Source organism: Helianthus annuus, chromosome 6 (genome assembly GCF_002127325.2).
Source record: "Helianthus annuus cultivar XRQ/B chromosome 6, HanXRQr2.0-SUNRISE, whole genome shotgun sequence".
Classification (NCBI taxonomy): domain Eukaryota; kingdom Viridiplantae; phylum Streptophyta; class Magnoliopsida; order Asterales; family Asteraceae; genus Helianthus; species Helianthus annuus.
The window spans coordinates 122811677-122830520 of NC_035438.2; the positions used below are offsets into that span (position 1 = coordinate 122811677).

Genomic DNA, 18844 nt, shown 5'->3' on the forward strand with positions numbered 1-18844 from the left:
GGACTGTCGTCCTAGCACGTTTAGTGGCACTGAAGGAGCAGTTGGACTCCTCCATTGGTTCGAAAAGCTCGAGTCGGTATTTGAGATGTGTGAATGCCCTGAGGCTCGCAGGGTGAAATACTCCACTGGTACTTTAGAAGGGATTGCGCTAACATGGTGGAACGCGCAAGTTCAGATTTTAGGGTTGGCAGCTGCTAACGCCACCCCTTGGAATGATTTCAAAGAGCTGATTAAACGGGAATACTGCACACGTGATGACATCCACAAGCTGGAAGTGGAGCTCTACCATCTGAAAAGGACAGGGTCGGAAATCGAAGCTTATACGAAACGGTCAAACGAGCTGGCCATCTTGTGTCCAACTATGGTGGACCCTCCAGTCAAGCGCATTGAGTTGTACCTCAAGGGGTTAGCACCTGAAATTTAGAGCCATGTGACATCGGCTAACCTCAATAACATCCAGGATGTTCAGCGTCTTGCTCATCACCTCACGGATCTGGCAGTGGAACAAGACAGGCTGCCTAAGCGCATCAGTGCTACTGCTACCGTTACCACTTCTGCTACTCCTGCTACCCCCAGTGACAACAAGAGAAAATGGGAGGGGGATTCCAGCAAAGGTTCAGCTTCAGTTCAGTCTCAGGTGCAGCAGCGAAAGACTAACAACTACCAGAGCCCTAGTCAGCAATCTTCGGGCAGTCACAGACAGGGTGGATACCGAGGAAACCTTCCAAGATGCAACAATTGTAACAGACACCACAGTGGCCAGTGCAACAAGGGTCGTTGCCAGAGGTGTCTCAAGATGGGTCATGAGGCCAAGGATTGTAGGAGCCCGCGGCCTGCGAATCAGAATCAGCAACAACAACAAACACCACAGAATCAGCAACAGGGCAACAAGGGATGTTTTCATTGTGGCGCTGAAGGTCACTTCAAAAGACACTGCCCTCAGTTAAACCGAAACCAGAACAACAACAGCAACAACAACAATAACCAAGGCAACGGAAACAACAACAGTGGGAACAACAACGGCAACGAAGCTAGGGGACGTGCATTTGTGCTGGGGCAGGGTGATGCCAGAAATGATCCCAACGTAGTTATGGGTAAGTTTCTTCTTGACGACTTTTATGTTACTGTATTGTTTGATTCGGGTGCGGATACAAGTTATGTGTCTTTGAAAGTTAGCCAAATGTTAAAACGTGCACCAACTCCCTTAAACATCAAACATGTCGTAGAGTTAGCTAATGGTAAAAGTCTAGAAGCCACACACATAGTTCAGGGTTGTAATCTTAACCTCGCTGGTCAGACTTTCTCTATCGACCTCATTCCTATAGTTCTGGGTAGTTTCGACATCGTTATTGGTATGGATTGGTTATCCCAACAGCAAGCAGAGATCTTATGCAAGGAGAAGATCATTCGTATTCCCCGTCCTGGTAAAGAACCTCTCGAAGTTCAAGGCGACAAGAGTGGTGTCGTGGTTGGCATCATCTCCTTCCTGAAGGCCCAAAAGTGTTTACGAAAGGGGCACACTGCCATGTTGGCACTAGTTACTAATGCATCAACGAAAGAGAAAAGAATAGAGGATATCCCAGTTGTACGCGATTTTCCTCAAGTGTTTCCTGAAGATTTACCTGGGCTACCGCCTCATCGCCAGGTCGAGTTTCAAATCGAGCTAGCTCCAGGAGTAGCACCTATAGCCCGTGCACCGTATCGATTAGCTCCAACTGAATTGGAAGAACTGTCAAAGCAACTGCAAGAACTCTTGGATAAGGGTTTTATTCGTCCTAGCTCTTCGCCTTGGGGAGCTCTAGTACTATTTGTGAAGAAGAAGGATGGTACTTTCAGGATGTGCATAGATTACCGCGAACTAAACAAGGTGACAGTGAAGAACTGCTACCCTCTGCCGCGTATTGATGACTTATTCGACCAGTTGCAAGGGTCGAGTTACTACTCCAAGATAGACTTGAGGTCAGGTTACCATCAGCTAAGAGTCCGGGATGAGGACGTCTCTAAGACAGCATTCAGAACTCGCTACGGCCACTACGAGTTCCTAGTCATGCCATTCGGGTTAACGAACGCGCCTGCAGTTTTCATGGATCTTATGAATAGAGTGTGCAAGCCTTATCTAGACAAGTTTGTAATTGTTTTTATCGACGACATTCTGATCTACTCCAAGAGTCAGGAGGAACACGAGCAGCACTTACGACTTATCTTGGAACTTCTTCGAAAGGAACAACTGTACGCCAAGTTTTCAAAATGCGACTTCTGGCTTCGTGAAGTTCACTTTTTGGGCCATGTGGTTAACAAGGATGGGATTCATGTCGATCCATCCAAGGTAGATTCGATCAGGAACTGGCCTGCGCCGCGTACACCAACGGAAATACGCCAATTCTTGGGTTTGGCGGGTTACTACAGACGATTCATTAAAGACTTCTCAAAGATTGCACAGCCGCTTACACTGCTGACACAGAAAGGTGTTACCTATCGTTGGGGTAATACACAAGAAACGGCTTTTCAGTACCTAAAGGATAGGCTATGCAGCGCACCTATTCTCTCATTGCCAGAGGGCACGGATGATTTTGTGGTCTATTGCGACGCGTCGATTCAGGGTCTTGATTGCGTATTGATGCAAAGGGATAAAGTCATTGCCTACGCTTCGCGGCAACTCAAAGTTCATGAACGGAACTATACTACGCACGATTTAGAGCTGGGAGCTGTTGTTTTCGCGCTTAAGATATGGCGACACTACCTGTATGGTACCAAGTGCACTATCTACACCGATCACAGGAGTCTCGAGCATATTTTCAAGCAGAAGGAATTGAACATGCGACAACGTCGATGGGTTGAACTACTTAACGATTACAAATGCGCTATCAAGTACCATCCAGGCAAACCCAATGTTGTGGCTGACGCTCTCAGTCGAAAAGATACTACACCTAGGCGTGTACGAGCCTTGCAGCTCACTATTCAGTCTAGTCTTCCTGCACAGATACGAGATGCTCAGGTAGAAGCATTGAAACCAGAAAACGTCAGGGCTAAAGCCCTACGTGGCTCAAGGTAACGATTAGAACAAAGGGAAGACGGCGCCTGCTATATAACAGGACGCATTTGGGTTCCACATTATGGCAACTTACGCGAGCTGGTAATGGATGAAGCTCACAAGTCTCGCTACTCGGTACATCCAGGTTCGGAAAAAATGTACCACGATCTTAGAACTACGTACTGGTGGCCTAGCATGAAGGCCCACATAGCAACTTATGTCAGCAAGTGTTTGACCTGTGCGAGGGTCAAGACGGAGTACCAGAAACCCTCAGGCCTACTTCAGCAACCCAAGATACCACAGTGGAAATGGGAAGAAATTTCCATGGATTTTGTTACTGGTCTGCCTAGATCCCAGCGTGGGAACGATACCATTTGGGTGATCGTGGATCGACTCACAAAGTCTGCACACTTCTTGGCTATCAAAGAAACGGATAAGTTCTCTACATTAGCAGATGTATACTTGAAAGAAGTTGTTTCGAGGCATGGAGTGCCAACCTCTATTATCTCAGATCGTGATGCACGATTCACTTCAGAACTATGGCAAGCAATGCACAAATCTTTTGGCTCTCGATTAGACATGATCACAGCTTATCACCCTCAGACAGATGGGCAGTCTGAGCGCACTATTCAGACACTAGAAGACATGCTTCGGGCGTGTGTTATCGACTTCGGCAACAGCTGGGAAAAACATCTTCCGTTAGTAGAGTTCTCGTACAATAACAGTTACCACACCAGCATACAAGCCGCTCCATTCGAGGCATTGTACGGACGTAAATGCCGGTCACCTCTCTGTTGGGCAGAGGTGGGGGATAGTCAAATCACAGGTCCAGAAATGGTAGTTGATGCTACTGAACGAATAGCACAAATACGACAACGCATGGCGGCAGCTCGCGACCGTCAGAAAAGTTACGCTGATAAGCGCAGGAAACCACTCGAGTTCCAAGTTGGGGATCGAGTGCTACTCAAAGTCTCACCCTGGAAGGGTGTGGTTCGTTTTGGTAAACGAGGCAAGCTCAATCCGTGGTATGTTGGACCGTTTGATATCATTGAAAGAATAGGCAAAGTGGCCTACAAACTGAACCTACCAGCAGAACTCGGTGCAGTTCATAACGTTTTCCACGTGTCGAATCTGAAGAAGTGTCTGTCAGATGAGACCCTCATAGTTCCTTTGAAGGAGCTCACTATCGACGAGCAGTTGCGATTCGTCGAGGAACCAGTAGAAATCACGGACCGGGATGTTAAGGTCCTCAAGAACACTAGAATACCTCTTGTACGAGTTCGTTGGAACTCCCGTCGTGGCCCAGAGTACACCTGGGAACGAGAAGTTCAAATGGAACTCAAATATCCCCAGTTATTTTAGAACAATGCAACTACTACTGAGCCCGAAGCTACTACAGATTTTCGGGACGAAATTCCAAATCAACGTGGGGATGATGTGACACCCCAGGGAAACCAGTAAACGATGCAACTTAAGTAGCTTCCTCAGTAACCGCATGCTAAATTTCAGGACGAAATTTCTTTCAAGTTGGGGATAATGTGACAACTCGAGTTTCCGAGATTCCACTTTCGCATTTATTGCACGTTAACTGTTTGTCTAGTTGCTTACTTACACAATTTGTTGCTTTATAACTGTAAACGTTGTGATTTGATAAAGTGTATTGTGATTGTTGCATGGTTATGAGTTATTTTACGAATGATTTGACAAATACATGAACTTGGTGATGAAACTGTAAATTATATTGTGATGGGTGTGTTTTATGTAAAAGATGATACTTAGGGGTGAGTAGAGTAGTTAGTGAAATCTTAATAACTCTTAACCCTAACCTCCCTCACAATCATCTCCGAATCATCATACGTACCTTCAATATTCCTCTACAATTCTCTCTACAATCATCTTCTTCATCATTCTTGGTGGCACAAGCTCTTCATCACTTTTGATCTCTCTTCATCTAGAATCAATCTAAGGTAAACATTTAATGATTATTTGTTGTTAATCCTTGATTATGTGATTCATGCAAAACCCTAGTTCTACATATAATGGCCCTGTGTTTATTGATCCTCCTGATTATTGTGAAATGGTTATGATTAGTTGTGTAATCACTTGCCTGACAATTAGATGTATGATATGCTAGAATTGTTTGATTGTTAATTAGATTACAACATTGGCAATGTTTGGGATTAGGGTTTTTGATCGTAGTCTGCAAACGTAACTGTTCCATTGATAAACTGTGATTTGGTTTTGAATACTGCATGATTTCTAGTCCGAAGAATTGTGTCAGGGTTTTGTGGAGTCACAAAGTCCGAACTTTGTAATGCTTACAATGTCCGAACTTTATGATTATGTGATTGGTCCGACTTTTGTGTTGATGTGCCTAGTCCGAATTTTATAGAATGCATATGGTCCGAACTTTTCAAGTAGCACATATGGTCCGAATTTCAATATGCATGTGTTGTCCGAGTTTTTTTTAAAGGGGATGTTTGGTCCGAGTGTTTAAAGGGGATGTTTGTCCGAGTTTTAAAGGGGATGTTTGTCTGAATTTTGTGATACACACAAGGTCCGACTTTTGGTATATAGAACACAAGGTCCGACTTTTATGCTTGATGCCTAGTCCGACTTTTATGCTTGATGCCTTGTCTGAGTTTTATGTTTTAATGGTGGTCCGAATTTCATATGATATGTATGGTCCGAGTCTTGTGATGATGTGTACATGATCCGAATTTTAGTAATGATACATGATCCGAGTTCTGTTAATGCTTGAAAGGTCTGAGTTTACTTTTGATGCTAAGTTCAAAACCCTGTATGAGGAACACCATGTTACTGTATGCTACTGTATATTACTGGATGATACTGTATGTATGAACAATCTATGTCATGTCATTCTGTACACGATTATCACACGGAACACAATTGTTTGGACATCAAGGAATTTTAAACCCTAATTGAACATAAACACTTACATTGAGTTTATGTGCAATGTACCTTAGGTCGTGTGTAACGGACCTAACCATTAATTAACACTAGAAGCAATAACATACCGAGCAAACCAAGGTGAGTTCACACTCTTACCAAGGCATGGGAATCCCGGTGGGTAGGGAATGGGATTGAAAGAATGGGATTTTACTTACACTATTACTAGACTATCTACCATCGTCCTCAGGTGCGAAGGATACATACGTAAAACCTACGTATACTTGTACTCATCACTGTCCTCAGGTTGCGAAGGACACTTACGTAAAACCTACGTAAACATATACTCACTACTGCCTCGGATTGCGACAGGCACTTACGTAAAACCTACGTAAACCCCCGCGTACCACTGTCCTCGGTTTATGAAGGACACTTACGTAAAACCTACGTAAACCTTGTACGTACTACTGTTCTCGGTTTAAGAAGAACACTTATGGTTATAAATAGTCTAGTGTATATGCAACTATGGGAAGCCCCCACTAATAGAACATACTACCAGCCTAGTAGAGCCACACATTACGAACAAACTTACTATTACGAACTTACTTACTGTGAACTCGCTCAACTAGTTGTTGACTCTCTGTTACATGCCTTGCAGGTCGTTAGGTATACATGGAGCTTGCACTGGGAGGCGCGGTCGTTGTGGACAAGGATCGTGAATGCTTTGATTAAACATTTGACATTTCATACTTTACTTTTGTTGGGCTTTTACTCATATGCTTCCGCTAAACGTTGAATTTATACTTATGTTTTGAACACCTTTCATATGGATTGGTTTGGTTAAATTACATTTACTTTTACTATTTACGTTGTTCTATATGATTGGTGGCTTGATCTTGTTCAGTCACGCCTCCAAGCGGTAATACTCCGCGGGTGGATTTTGGGGGTGTGACACCTTCAGCCATCTCCTCTTGAGGCTGCTGGGAAATAGCCTCGCCATCAGGATTTTGATGGTGGGCCCCAGGTTGTTGATTGGTGTTAACTGCCTCACTATGGGCCCTTTCATCATCATTGGGTGTTTCACCGTTAGGGGTATTTGGTTGGCTTGAGTCAAATAAATCAAAGAAGTTTAAAGTGTTTATAAATATATTGTTACCTGACAAATCTTCATTTAGTTGTTTATTATCTTTTAAAGGAAAAATTGTTTCATAAAACTTGACATCGCTAGAAAAAAATATTTTTTTTATCAAGGCTCCAAAGTTTGTAACCTTTTTTAAACGTGGAGTAACCTAAAAAAATACATTTGTCAGCATGTTCCCCAAATTTGTCAGAGTTATTTAAAATCGTGCTGTAACAAAGACAACCAAATACTCTAAGGTGATTAAGAAAGGGTTGGAAACCAAACATTAATTCATATGGGGATTTTCCGTCTAGAATGGAAGAAGGAGTCCTGTTAATTTCCTGTTAATTAAATAAGCAGCAGTGAGAACACAATCAGACCAGAAACGAAGAGGAATACCCCCTTGAAATAAGAGAGTTCTAGCAACATTTAAAAGATGTCTATGTTTTCGTTCTACTATTCCGTTTTGTTGTGGACTATAAGCACAAGTGGTTTGGTGGATAATTCCATTATTCCTCATAAAGTTCGTCATCTGGTTATTGACAAATTCTGTTCCGTTATCACTTCTAAAAATTTTAATTGTTTTGTCAAATTGAGTTTTTATTAGATAAAAAAACTTTCAATGTTGTAAAAAACTTCAGATTTAGACTTTAGAAGAAAAACCCAAACACACCTCGAAAAATCGTCCACAACAGTTAGAAAGTATCTAAAACCATCATAACTTTGTTTTTTATAGGGACCCTAGACATCTAGGTGAACCAATTCTCCCACATAAGAGGATTTATGATCACTTAAGGGAAATGGTTCTCTGTGTTGTTTTGCTTTATGGCAAACATCACAAGGAAAAGACTCGCCTACATTTTTAAGACCAAAATCATTTTTTAGAATTTTTAAGACTTGGTTAGACGGGTGACCTAACCTAGAGTGCCACAAGTTTAAATTGTCATAACTGTTAAAGCACACCTTAGTAGATAAAGAAGCATCACCACATAAATATAACCCATCAATTTGACTACCAGTCGCCAGGATTTTCTTTGTGCATAAATCCTGAAGATAACACGTATGTTCATCAAAAGATACACGTAATTTATTGTCAGGAGCAAGTTTATAGACAGAAATTAGGTTGACATGATACTCTGGTATAACAAAGACATCAGATAAAATGACTTCTTCTGTTAATTTTATAGAGCCAATTTTAGTAACTTTGACATTTGTTCCATTGGGGTGTTTTACCGTAATGTTAAGATTTGATACATCAATTTGGTTCAATAACCCTTTGTCGGACATAACCATATGTTGGTTTGCGCCAGAGTCAATGATCCAACCTAATGATGTATCATAGGAACAATTTGCAAAGTTGTAAAAAAAATTACTAAAAACATGCGAAGCAAAGAAATCAATAGATTTACCTCCAAAGTTATTGTTTTGAGGTCTCTCACTGTTTTTTCCCTTAAGTAATCCCAATAGTTGAGCAATCTGATCAGAAGTAAGAGTAGGAGCAGATGTAGTAGAAGAGCTGTCACCTTTTTCGGGAGCAAAGACATTTGATACAGAATTATTAATCCTACCACCTTGACTTGATTTGGACTTGTATCCTTGGGGGTATCCAACAAGTTCATAGCATATATCCATAGTGTGGCCCAGTTTGTGACAATGAGTGCAATTAAGATGTGGGTTAGGACTTTTTGAAAACCTTTTTTAGTTTCATAAGAGTGATTAGATTTTGAAGCGAACCCATGTTTTGACCTTTAACATGGGTGTTTCCACTTCTATGTGATTCCTCCCTCGATATGATAGAGAAAGCAGTTTTAATGGAGGGGGTGAGGATCACGAGTTAAAAGATTAGTTCTAACTGGTTGATATATATCATCAAGACCCATTAAAAACTGCATTAATTTTATTAAATGACTAAAATCATTAAATTGTTTTGAAGCTTCACATGAGCACGAGGGTAATTGCACCATTGTATCAAATTATTTGCACATTGTGTTTAGTTTGTGATAGTAATCAGAAACATGACTCCCATTTTGAGACATAGAATTAATTTTTGATACAAGCTAAAGACGACCGACCCATCCACTCTATCATAAGTTTCTTTTAAATCCTCCCAAACTTCGGAAGCAAGTTTGGAATAGACCTGCCCTACATATAATTCTTCACAAGTGGAATTTAAAATCCAAGTAAGAACGACAGAGTTGCATCTATCCCATTGTGACGCTAAAATTTCATTACAGTAGATCTTTTGCATTTGCCATTTATAAAACCAGTTTTGTTTTTTGCTTGCAAGGCAAGAGTGAAAGCATTAGCCCAAACAGTATAATTTTCGGTTCCTTTTAATTTTATGTTGACAATAGTTAAATTGCTAGAATCACTAACATGTAAATAAAGAGGGTCACTGGCTTCAAGCTTGCTAATTAAGGTTTCTGACATATCAATAAAAAGATAAAGATTGAAGAACAATAAACAAACGCAGCGGAAGATAAAGTTATTTAGTTTCAACAAACTCACCGATTTGCCTATTGAAAAGTCAATCGGTGGCCGTATCAGCAACAAGTAATATACCCAATAAAGTTTTCCGATATTATGTCAAAGCCACTTAATCCAAACGTTAAACAGATATGTAAAAATGTGGACCCAACAGTATCAGCAGATCAAACCGGAGATGGAAACAACCGGCAAATCTGCACTCCAGTTGTTTAATAAAGCCCTTTTAACGACAGCCCTATTAAACGACAAGGATCCAAAACAAGAAAAAAAACTGATCAACGACATTTCTTTTAACAGGGTTAACCAGTCGAGGAAAAAAAACAGTGAGATGTTGTAGGCAATCGTCGATTCACGAGCAACGAGGCTCTGATACCATGTCACAAACAGGTAATCGAGAGGGTTTATTATACAATCAACTCACAATGGTTTATTCAAAAAAAGATTACAAGAACAGAACTGGAAATGTAGAAATGGCAAAATATAAATAATGAGACAGTGGGTTATATACCCTAAGATCAATTGTTAATAAGAAAGTGATGAACACAAGTTGTTACAGTTTGTAAACCTGCAATAATAGCTCGTGTGTGTGGACCATAGGGCTGCACCAATGTTATATAGAGAAGTTCCCTTAACAATAAGAAAGGCAAGAGCCAAATTTACGGTAATCAAGAGCTGGAGCCAGAGAGGAAGAAAGGAAAGCTAAGCTGGTGCCCTAATATCCTTCTGTAAGTTACTGCAGGGCTTGAGATAAAAGGGCTTGAGGCCCACCACCAAAAAATAGCCAGAATGAAGAGAGCCCATTATGCAAAAAAGAAAAAAAAGGAAAAAGGATTATTAAATTGATTTATGAAAGGAAATAACAAAATTTAACAAAAACTAAACCGTGAACCAGACCATATATATTTAAAGTTGTAGTAACAAGAGATTACAAGGCTATTTCTTCGAAGGTAATTCTTATTTCGATTTGCCTGCTCTTGGTCTGTTTGATACAGAAGTTGAAGCAACCAGGTAAACAAATTTTTTTTACCTTCTAATGTATAATAGTGCTTTGAAGAATCTGCTCCTCCCAATGACAAAGACTCAACATCTGCTACTCCAAAGGTCTGGCAAAGCTAAAGTTTGTCAAAAGAGAACATCTGCTTAAAGATAAAGTCTGCTGATCCAAAGGTCTGCCAAAGTGAAACTCTGCTGATGAAGACAAAATTTGAAGAAGCAAAGGATTGCTATGGCTCAACAGATGTTAAAGACCAACAGATGATATTCAACAGATGCTGCTCAACAGGTTAACAATGTAACAGTGCTTAGGCTAATAGCAGATGTTAGGAGTTTATTAGGCTGTTTTATCATAGTTAATGTTTGTTGAAAGTCAAGTTGTATTTCATGTATTGATTTTTTTCAATGTAAAGATTTTAAGTTTGTTAGTATATTCATTTGATGTTTTACAGCTTCTGTATCGAAGTTTAATAAGCATATTTCCAACAGATATGAACATTCGGGAAAGTAATTCCCTTCAAAAAAATATATATAGTGATTCGTTGTTTTATATATTATGCATGGTTTTCGAAAAAATGACCCGTGGTTTTTGAAACAATGATTTGGCAAAACAGAGATTACCCGTTACAAACAGTGGTTGACTTTAGTCAAACAGAGTTTTAGATACCTTAAACAAATGATACACTCCTTAAAACCTAAAATCTGTTTATTAATCAGAGGTTTGTTTTTTTAAAACAAATGTTAAATGTCTGTTCACTTTTGGTCAATCAGATGTTTGTTTTTCCTTATGTAATCTCTGTTTTTTTAAACAGACGTTAGGATTTCAAACAGTGGTATAAGAAACATATGTTTGAAACCTCTGTTTGGTTACAAACAGAGTCTTAAGAAACAGTGATTTGGCAAACACAAAGATTACCCTTTACAAACAGTGGTTGACTTTAGTCAAACAGAGTTTTAGATACCTCAAACAAATGATACACTCTTTTGAAACCTAAAAATCTGTTTATTAATCAGAGGTTTGGTTTTTGAAAACAAAGATTAAATGTCTGTTCACTTTTGGTCGATCAGATTTTTGTTTTTCCTTTGTAATCTATGTTTTTGAAACAGAGGTTAGGATTTCAAACAGTGGTATGAGAAACATATGTTTGAAACCTCAGTTTCGTTATAAACAGAGTCTTGAGAAACAGTGATTTGGTGAAACAGAGATTACCATTTACAGACAGTGATTGACTTTAGTCAAACAGATGTTAGGTTAACTTCTGTTGACTGACCGTTTTAACATGGGTTGACTAACATCTGATACTTAGCATCTATCAATGTGGCAACCTCTGTTGGAGATAATAGATGAAAGTTGTTAGCAAACGTCTGTTGGAAAGCAACAGAGGTTTTTAACAGTCGATAGACAACATTAGTTAGGTTATCAACATAATGGAATTCCAGTTCACTAAACCTATTAACCATTAGTTTATATCAATTTTTTAAGTCTGCACTAATTATTTTTTTAGTTTCTATCAAAATGTGTTATGCATGGTTTTCTAAGAAACGACTCGTGTTTGCACACGAGTCTTACCGCTAGTATAATATAATAAATGAGATGGATTTGGGACATGTGTCATGTTATGGTGGATCTAGAGCCTGAAATTGGGAGGGAAGCAATATTACAAACACTATTGAAGTTGGACGCGGGATCCGGATGTGAATGGGTCAGACTTTTGGGCTTTTGTAAACCGCACCGACATAAGTTCGAATCATATAAATTATTAGGTCTCAATTATTAGATTCATCTTTACCTACCAACACCTTCAATCTTCTCTCTGGTTCTCTCTCACACAATCATCCGGTTGATTTTATGAACTAATCTTCTCAGAAACAAAGGTGAGTCTACAAAATCCAAGCTAAATATGGTTTTTTATGTTATTCGATTATAAAGGATGTGATTTTTTTAAAAACTCATTCGAATGATATTAACTTCATCTTTGTTCTTAACTTTTTGTAGATCTGTTTCTAAATCTTGCAGGTTTGTTATTTACTTTTGATGTTTATGTACTGTATATCTTTATTAGAAGATATTGATGATTTTTCTTTCTTTTCTTTTGTAATATAAATACTCTACCGTCTACTATTTTATGGATGATCATCTAGATTCTGCGATTGTAATAATATGTAGGATATTTCAGTATGTGTTCTTCAGAAATCAAGGTTATTAATGTTTCTTGATTTGTTTTTTCATTGTGAACCTTAAATCTTTTATCACAACCGGACTCGGACTCTTCGTCGAACAATATAAGTTAGTTAAATTTTGTTGTTGATGTTGTTGTTGTTGTTTGTTTTTTGATCGGTATAGTGTTTGTTTTTATCGTTTATGTTTAGTCCTTATTTTGAAATTTTAAGTGATTATCTTTTGAACATGTGATGGTTTGTTTTGTCAGTTATAATTTTTGTATTTAATCGTTGTTAAGTTCTTAAAAGATGTCATTATTTTCTTTATTTTGGTGTCATTTTGTTTTTTTTTTTTTTGGTATTATGATTTGGTTTCTATAAATAAATTATGTTGTTAAGTTTTAAAAAGAGTGGTTATTTCTTTTGAAGATATGGATCCCAATAACAACACTCTTCTTTCTTAAAGTTGATTGAGGACGATAATCCTATATTTTTGGTATAGTTTTTTTTTGTTTTACTTTTCTCTTTACTAAACGTAATTTATTGCAACTTATATGTTTTTTGTTTCGATTGATAGGAAATACCATATGATTTTGCTACATTATTGTTGTAACACCCCGACCGCGTAATAAAACAACACGCGGCAAAATCGTGGGGGAGTCACGTTATAAATTATTCACAAAACATGGTACTTAAAGTTTCATTATATTAATAACATCGTTTTACAACACAGAGAATACAAATAAATGTTTTTGATTTAAAGAAGTCTAAGGCCCGAGTCCGTCCTATGTGTAGCATGCTTGTATGTTGAAACCTGAAACATATGTGAAAATAAATTCACAATGAATGTTAGCGAGTACATAGGTTTTGTGGTCAAGTTCATGGCTTTGTGTTTGTATTGCAATACGTTGTCCGACTACTAGAGTCGATGGATAAGATCTTTAAAACTTTGTATGTAGAAACTATGTTGATAAAACTACATACTAATATATGCAAAAATGTGAAACTGCAGCATGATGCTTTTGCAAACTACTTGAGTATTAAAAAACACCCAATGGCTAAGATCATGGAGGAGGTGCCCGTTAAAAGATGGAATGGAGGACAACGTCTAACGTGATCGAATGTGGGATTTTTGCAATGAGGCATATGGAAACGTATATGGGGAAGATGGCTGGTTGGGCATGTGGTCTGGCAGAAGAAGATGCCCCAAATCAACTACAGCAAAGATAGCTAATGACCTAAGGATGAAATACATTGCAAAAATCCTGCTGCATAGCGAAAATGAAAACATAAGACAAGTGACCAAATCTGTAAGAAAATTCTTGGATTTAGGGGGAGAAAGAATACATGAATTATATCAAATAGGACACAAGAGAATAGAAGAAAGGATGGATCTATATGTAGATTAGCTTAAACGCCATGAATTGTATAATTTTAACGTTGACTAATGTATTTTGTTTTTTAGACTATTGAATCTACTTGTTTCGTTATGGGATTTTCGATAATATTTGTGCATATATGTGAGAAATCCATGAAAACGCCATGATGTCCATAATGAATAATAAATAAAACATGTTAATGAAAACATCATGATTTGAATAATTAGCAAATAGTAAGCATTGAAACATAAACGACAATAAAAAAAGGTTAAAAAACTCCATTGAAACAAATAAAAAAGGACAAAACGTCATATCTGTTGAATATAGGTAGAACGCCATTGAAACATAAACGCCATTAAAAAAATTACCTAGAAAAAAAAGGCCATTGAAACAAGCATTAAGAACAAACTGACATTTCTATTGATATTTTGTTTAGAATGGAATCATAACGCCATTATTAAGGGGAACACGGGCAATGACAATCGTACCCCTGCATATCATTTAGCGCGCCATGCCACGTGGTCGGCAAGGATCCGTTCTCACCGTTTTCACACTTTTCACCGTTTTCTCCTAATCCCGTTTCTATATATATACTAGTTTTTTACCCGCGCGATGTGGCGGGAAACATATCACTTAGGTTGGTGAGTTTAGGGCTATGTACGGGGCGGTTCGGTTTTGAGCCATAACCAAAACCAAATTTGCGATGCAACGGAAAACAAAATGCTTGTTAGTAATTCTAAGGGTGTGCATGAGACGGTTCAGTTCAGCTGGGCCATGACTAAAATCTAAATTTTCGGTTAAGGTATTTCAAAACCGGTCATGGGGATTTAAAGAGTTTTAGAAGGATGTAAACAAACCGAACTTCGCCAAGCCAACAAAAGCACAACCATAAGCTCAAAACTAATCAAACCAATCCTCCTTGGTTTGTTTTTCCTAACAAGCTAAAACGTTCAACCCGACTTGTGTTTCTTAACAAGCTAAAACGTCCAACTCAACTCGGAAAAACCAAAGTTTTTCTTAACAAGCCAAAACCTTCCGCTAACTTGTTTTTCTTAACAAGGTAGGAGTTTAAACTAAGTCACACTGCATTATTATTACTTTTGTAATCTAAAATGATGAGTTTTCAGGTTGGTTTGGTTCAAAAATAGCTAACAGTTCATACCGAAGTTGAAGTTGACTAATTGAACCAATTATAACTTTTATTCAATAGGTGAATGAAAAAAAACGTAAAGCTACTGTGAATTTGGTTCTAGCCTTATGCACTCTGAACGAAAAGCATCAATCGTTCTTTCTTCTTATCGACCATCATCTTTTGATGTCATAATACTCATTCTTTCATCTTCTCAACCATTCGAAAAAGTCCACCAACTCTATTCTATTCAACTCTATTAAAGTTTAGTTATATTTGACACCCTAACTAAATAAGTTTGTACAATCGTCGTTGACTACTTCATCAACTTTGTAGTGGAATATATAGTGCCCCAACCGAGACTGCCTTAAACCTACAAAAACAAAGAACACCAGCCATAATTTGACCTTTTCTAGTCATTCTTTATTTGGGTCCATGTCAATGTGCATAAGAAAGAGTGATCGGGTGCATACCATTCCACCATAAGCATAACCAGGGGCGGATCTAGTGTGGTGGTAGGGGTAGCCTCCGCTACCCCTCAACTTTTCCGACGAAGTAGAAATTTTTTTTATTTTTTTACATTTTATGGATTACGTTACCCCTGAGATTATATCATGTTACCCCTCAATTTTTCGATGAAATAGGATTTTTTTCTGGCAAGAAGCAGTGAAGACAAACAACTGAAGAGGCAGCGGTGGTAGTTTTAAACCAGATGAACATGAGGACGAAGAAGACTAAAGGTTAAATGGGTCTTCCTTTGATTGTAAGCCACATGTATATAATATATTATTATTGTTATTCTATTTGCTTTACCAAAGTCACGTGAAGTGAAGTTGAGTTAAAAGCATCTTGAAATACTAAACTATCATTAAGACTTATCTAATTTTCAAACAGGTAAAAACAATGTGAAGCATATTTCAGCTTATGTCTTTTTTTATTTTTACTAGTCTATTTATTTTAATTTTTTAAAACATTTTGGTTTGTTAAATTATATATATAACTTCTTCGTTAATTTGCCTCCAAATTTGTTATCTATATATTAAAAAAACATAAAAAGTTTGAAGTACATATTCATTTCATTGATAAATCATATTGAAAATAATTTTTTTACTTGTAAATACAAACAATTTTACAAAGTTTTTAAAATAAGAAAATTTCATTTATCAATTACTAATCATTCTTAAGCACCTTGTATATCGATTTGTCGAATAGAAATTTTAATTGGTATATCGTGAAATACGAAAATAATATTGTTATTATGATCCCCAAGTAAAAAGTTATGGTTTTGCCACTGGATAACACCAACAACACCAAGAACCAACAAAATCATGATCAAGCCTAACCCTCTTAAGGATGTACAGAATCTTAACACATTCCATGCCATTACAGCTCGAACTCTATACATAATAGTACTTAGATGAATTGATAGAGAATAACAAAATCAAGTAATTAAGGAATGATCAAACCCCAAAAGGGGTTTTAGTAAACTTTGAATTTTGTGTTATGGGTTCTATTGTGTGTTATGGGTTCTGATTGTTTGTAAATCTTGTGACGTTTCAAGGATTTATGATTTTAGGGGGAGAAATGGTGAATCCATGATGAGAGATAGGACAAGCAAGAGGGTGATAGTATTTGAAAGATATTTTTCTAAAATAAAGCTTATCAAACGGATTTACGCAATCAAATGAATGATGAGTATTTGAACAATGCTCTAGTTTGTATGGTTAAAAGAGAAACAATGGATAAAGTAACAGATAACGATGTAATGGCTCGATTTCAAGCTTTCGAAATGCCGAATAGGAGAAAACTATTAAGTAAATGTTTAAATTGATTTATTACTGTGTTTTCCTTGTGTTTCATTTACATTGTATGAATGTACGGCAAAAAAATTTAAGCATTACCCCTAAACATTTGTTCTAGATCCGCCACTGAGCATAACCAACACCAATTCCAGTTGGCATGCACATGTACAATATTCACGACCATGATATTCTTTGTACAAACAAAATAGATAGTTGGTAATGTGTTTTAACAGGCTCGGTTCACAACATGCAGCTTTTAGTATGGGCCAGGTTGTCCTTTTGTAAAAAAAAACAACTTTCATAAATCTCATGTAAAAAAATAAACTTTTGTTTTTTTCTAGTCTTGCGTAATTACCGGGTTAACAGGTCAGGGAATGTATTGTTAGTATGTAAATATTCTTTTTGCTATTATAAAAAAGAATGGAACCTGTAGGTAGAGCCTTATCAACTATACGTTCTCCAAGTCTTTCCATGTGGAAAGAAGTTTGGTTTCAGCTGATCAACTACCGTGTACTAGATAAATACATTGTAAAGAGGTAAAAAAGGGTTAGATTATAATATTTATATGGTTATCACAGTTGTTATACATGCATACAAATTGTATATCCAGATGGATCTACTTAGATTGCATAAGGTTTGGTAGAATGATATTTTCCTAGAGGTGGCAATTTTAAGCATTGTATATCATGAATGATCTACTTGGATCGTATTTTATTGGTAATGTGTAAAACAGTTGACAATCAAGGGACAAATGGGTCACCTAATGTAAGTAAAACTTGTTATGCTCTTGATTTGGTACCTTATTAAGTCTGACCCGAATCATGACTTAAATGTTGGGTTATTTTCCCGAATTAATTCCTCAACTGGGTTTGATGCAACCCAGACGGCTGCATCCATGTATCCAAGCAGGGGCGGATCTATGGTTATACCAGGGGTTGCCTGGGACACCCCTCAACTTTCATGGTGAAGTGCAAAAAAAATCTTTGTTTTATGTTTGATGTATTGGATACCCCTAAGCAAACATTAGGATACCCATTAGGATACACTGACTACAAAGAGAGAAGAAGACAATCAGAGTAGATGACCATAATTTTCTTTTGATGGGGTGACACTGTGAGTGTGACGACAACTTCGTAGCATCAGTGATGTTATTAGGTTAGATAACGAAGAAGATGACACTTAAAACAAGTCGTGCACCCTATTTTGTTATTATATGGGCTCTTTTAAAGTTAAGTTTATGGCCCATAATAAAATATCTATTTACTGAAATGGTGTTTGGGCCTTCACTTTGTAGGATCGATATGACCAAACGAATGAGTCAATTTGAGTAATACACACTATTTGAGTGGCGGAAACACTCAAACAGAGTAGAATCAGACAGAAAAGAGTAGAAAACAGATGAAGATACTTCGCAGATACTTTAACTACTTGCTTTTCATTCAATTTCACGTGAAAATCCGGCAGAGTAACAGTACATCACATAACAGACCGTTTGAAAATGAGAAACATACATGCCTATTTATAGGCTTGCCATTCCGTTTGAAGTTTACACTTACAACTTCAAACGGCCAGCATACATACCCTTCCGTTTGAAACATAACAAACCTGTTTCAAACGGAACCCCTATATACACATCAAAACTTTACATATCAGACCCCTAAACTATACAAACTTGACATATTTAGACCCTAGACTTAAGTCATAGGCTTTAGACATAATGCGCTAACAAACTCCCCCTTGGATAGAGCCGTAGTCTTCAGTCTTGGTCTTCGGGTCTTCATACAGCTCTATACGTCTCTTCCCTTGATTTTGGCTTCCTGCTCAGCGCAACCC

At 37.7% G+C, this 18844-nt stretch overlaps 1 long non-coding RNA gene across 1 annotated transcript; it reads left to right on the forward strand.

Moving 5' to 3' along the window:
- The first annotated feature begins 12323 nt into the window (after positions 1 to 12323).
- On the forward strand, positions 12324 to 14203 carry LOC118479859. The gene is made up of 2 exons (XR_004861073.1): positions 12324 to 12416; positions 13714 to 14203. It is a non-coding gene; the product is annotated as an uncharacterized LOC118479859 (long non-coding RNA).
- Positions 14204 to 18844: the final 4641 nt, after the last annotated feature.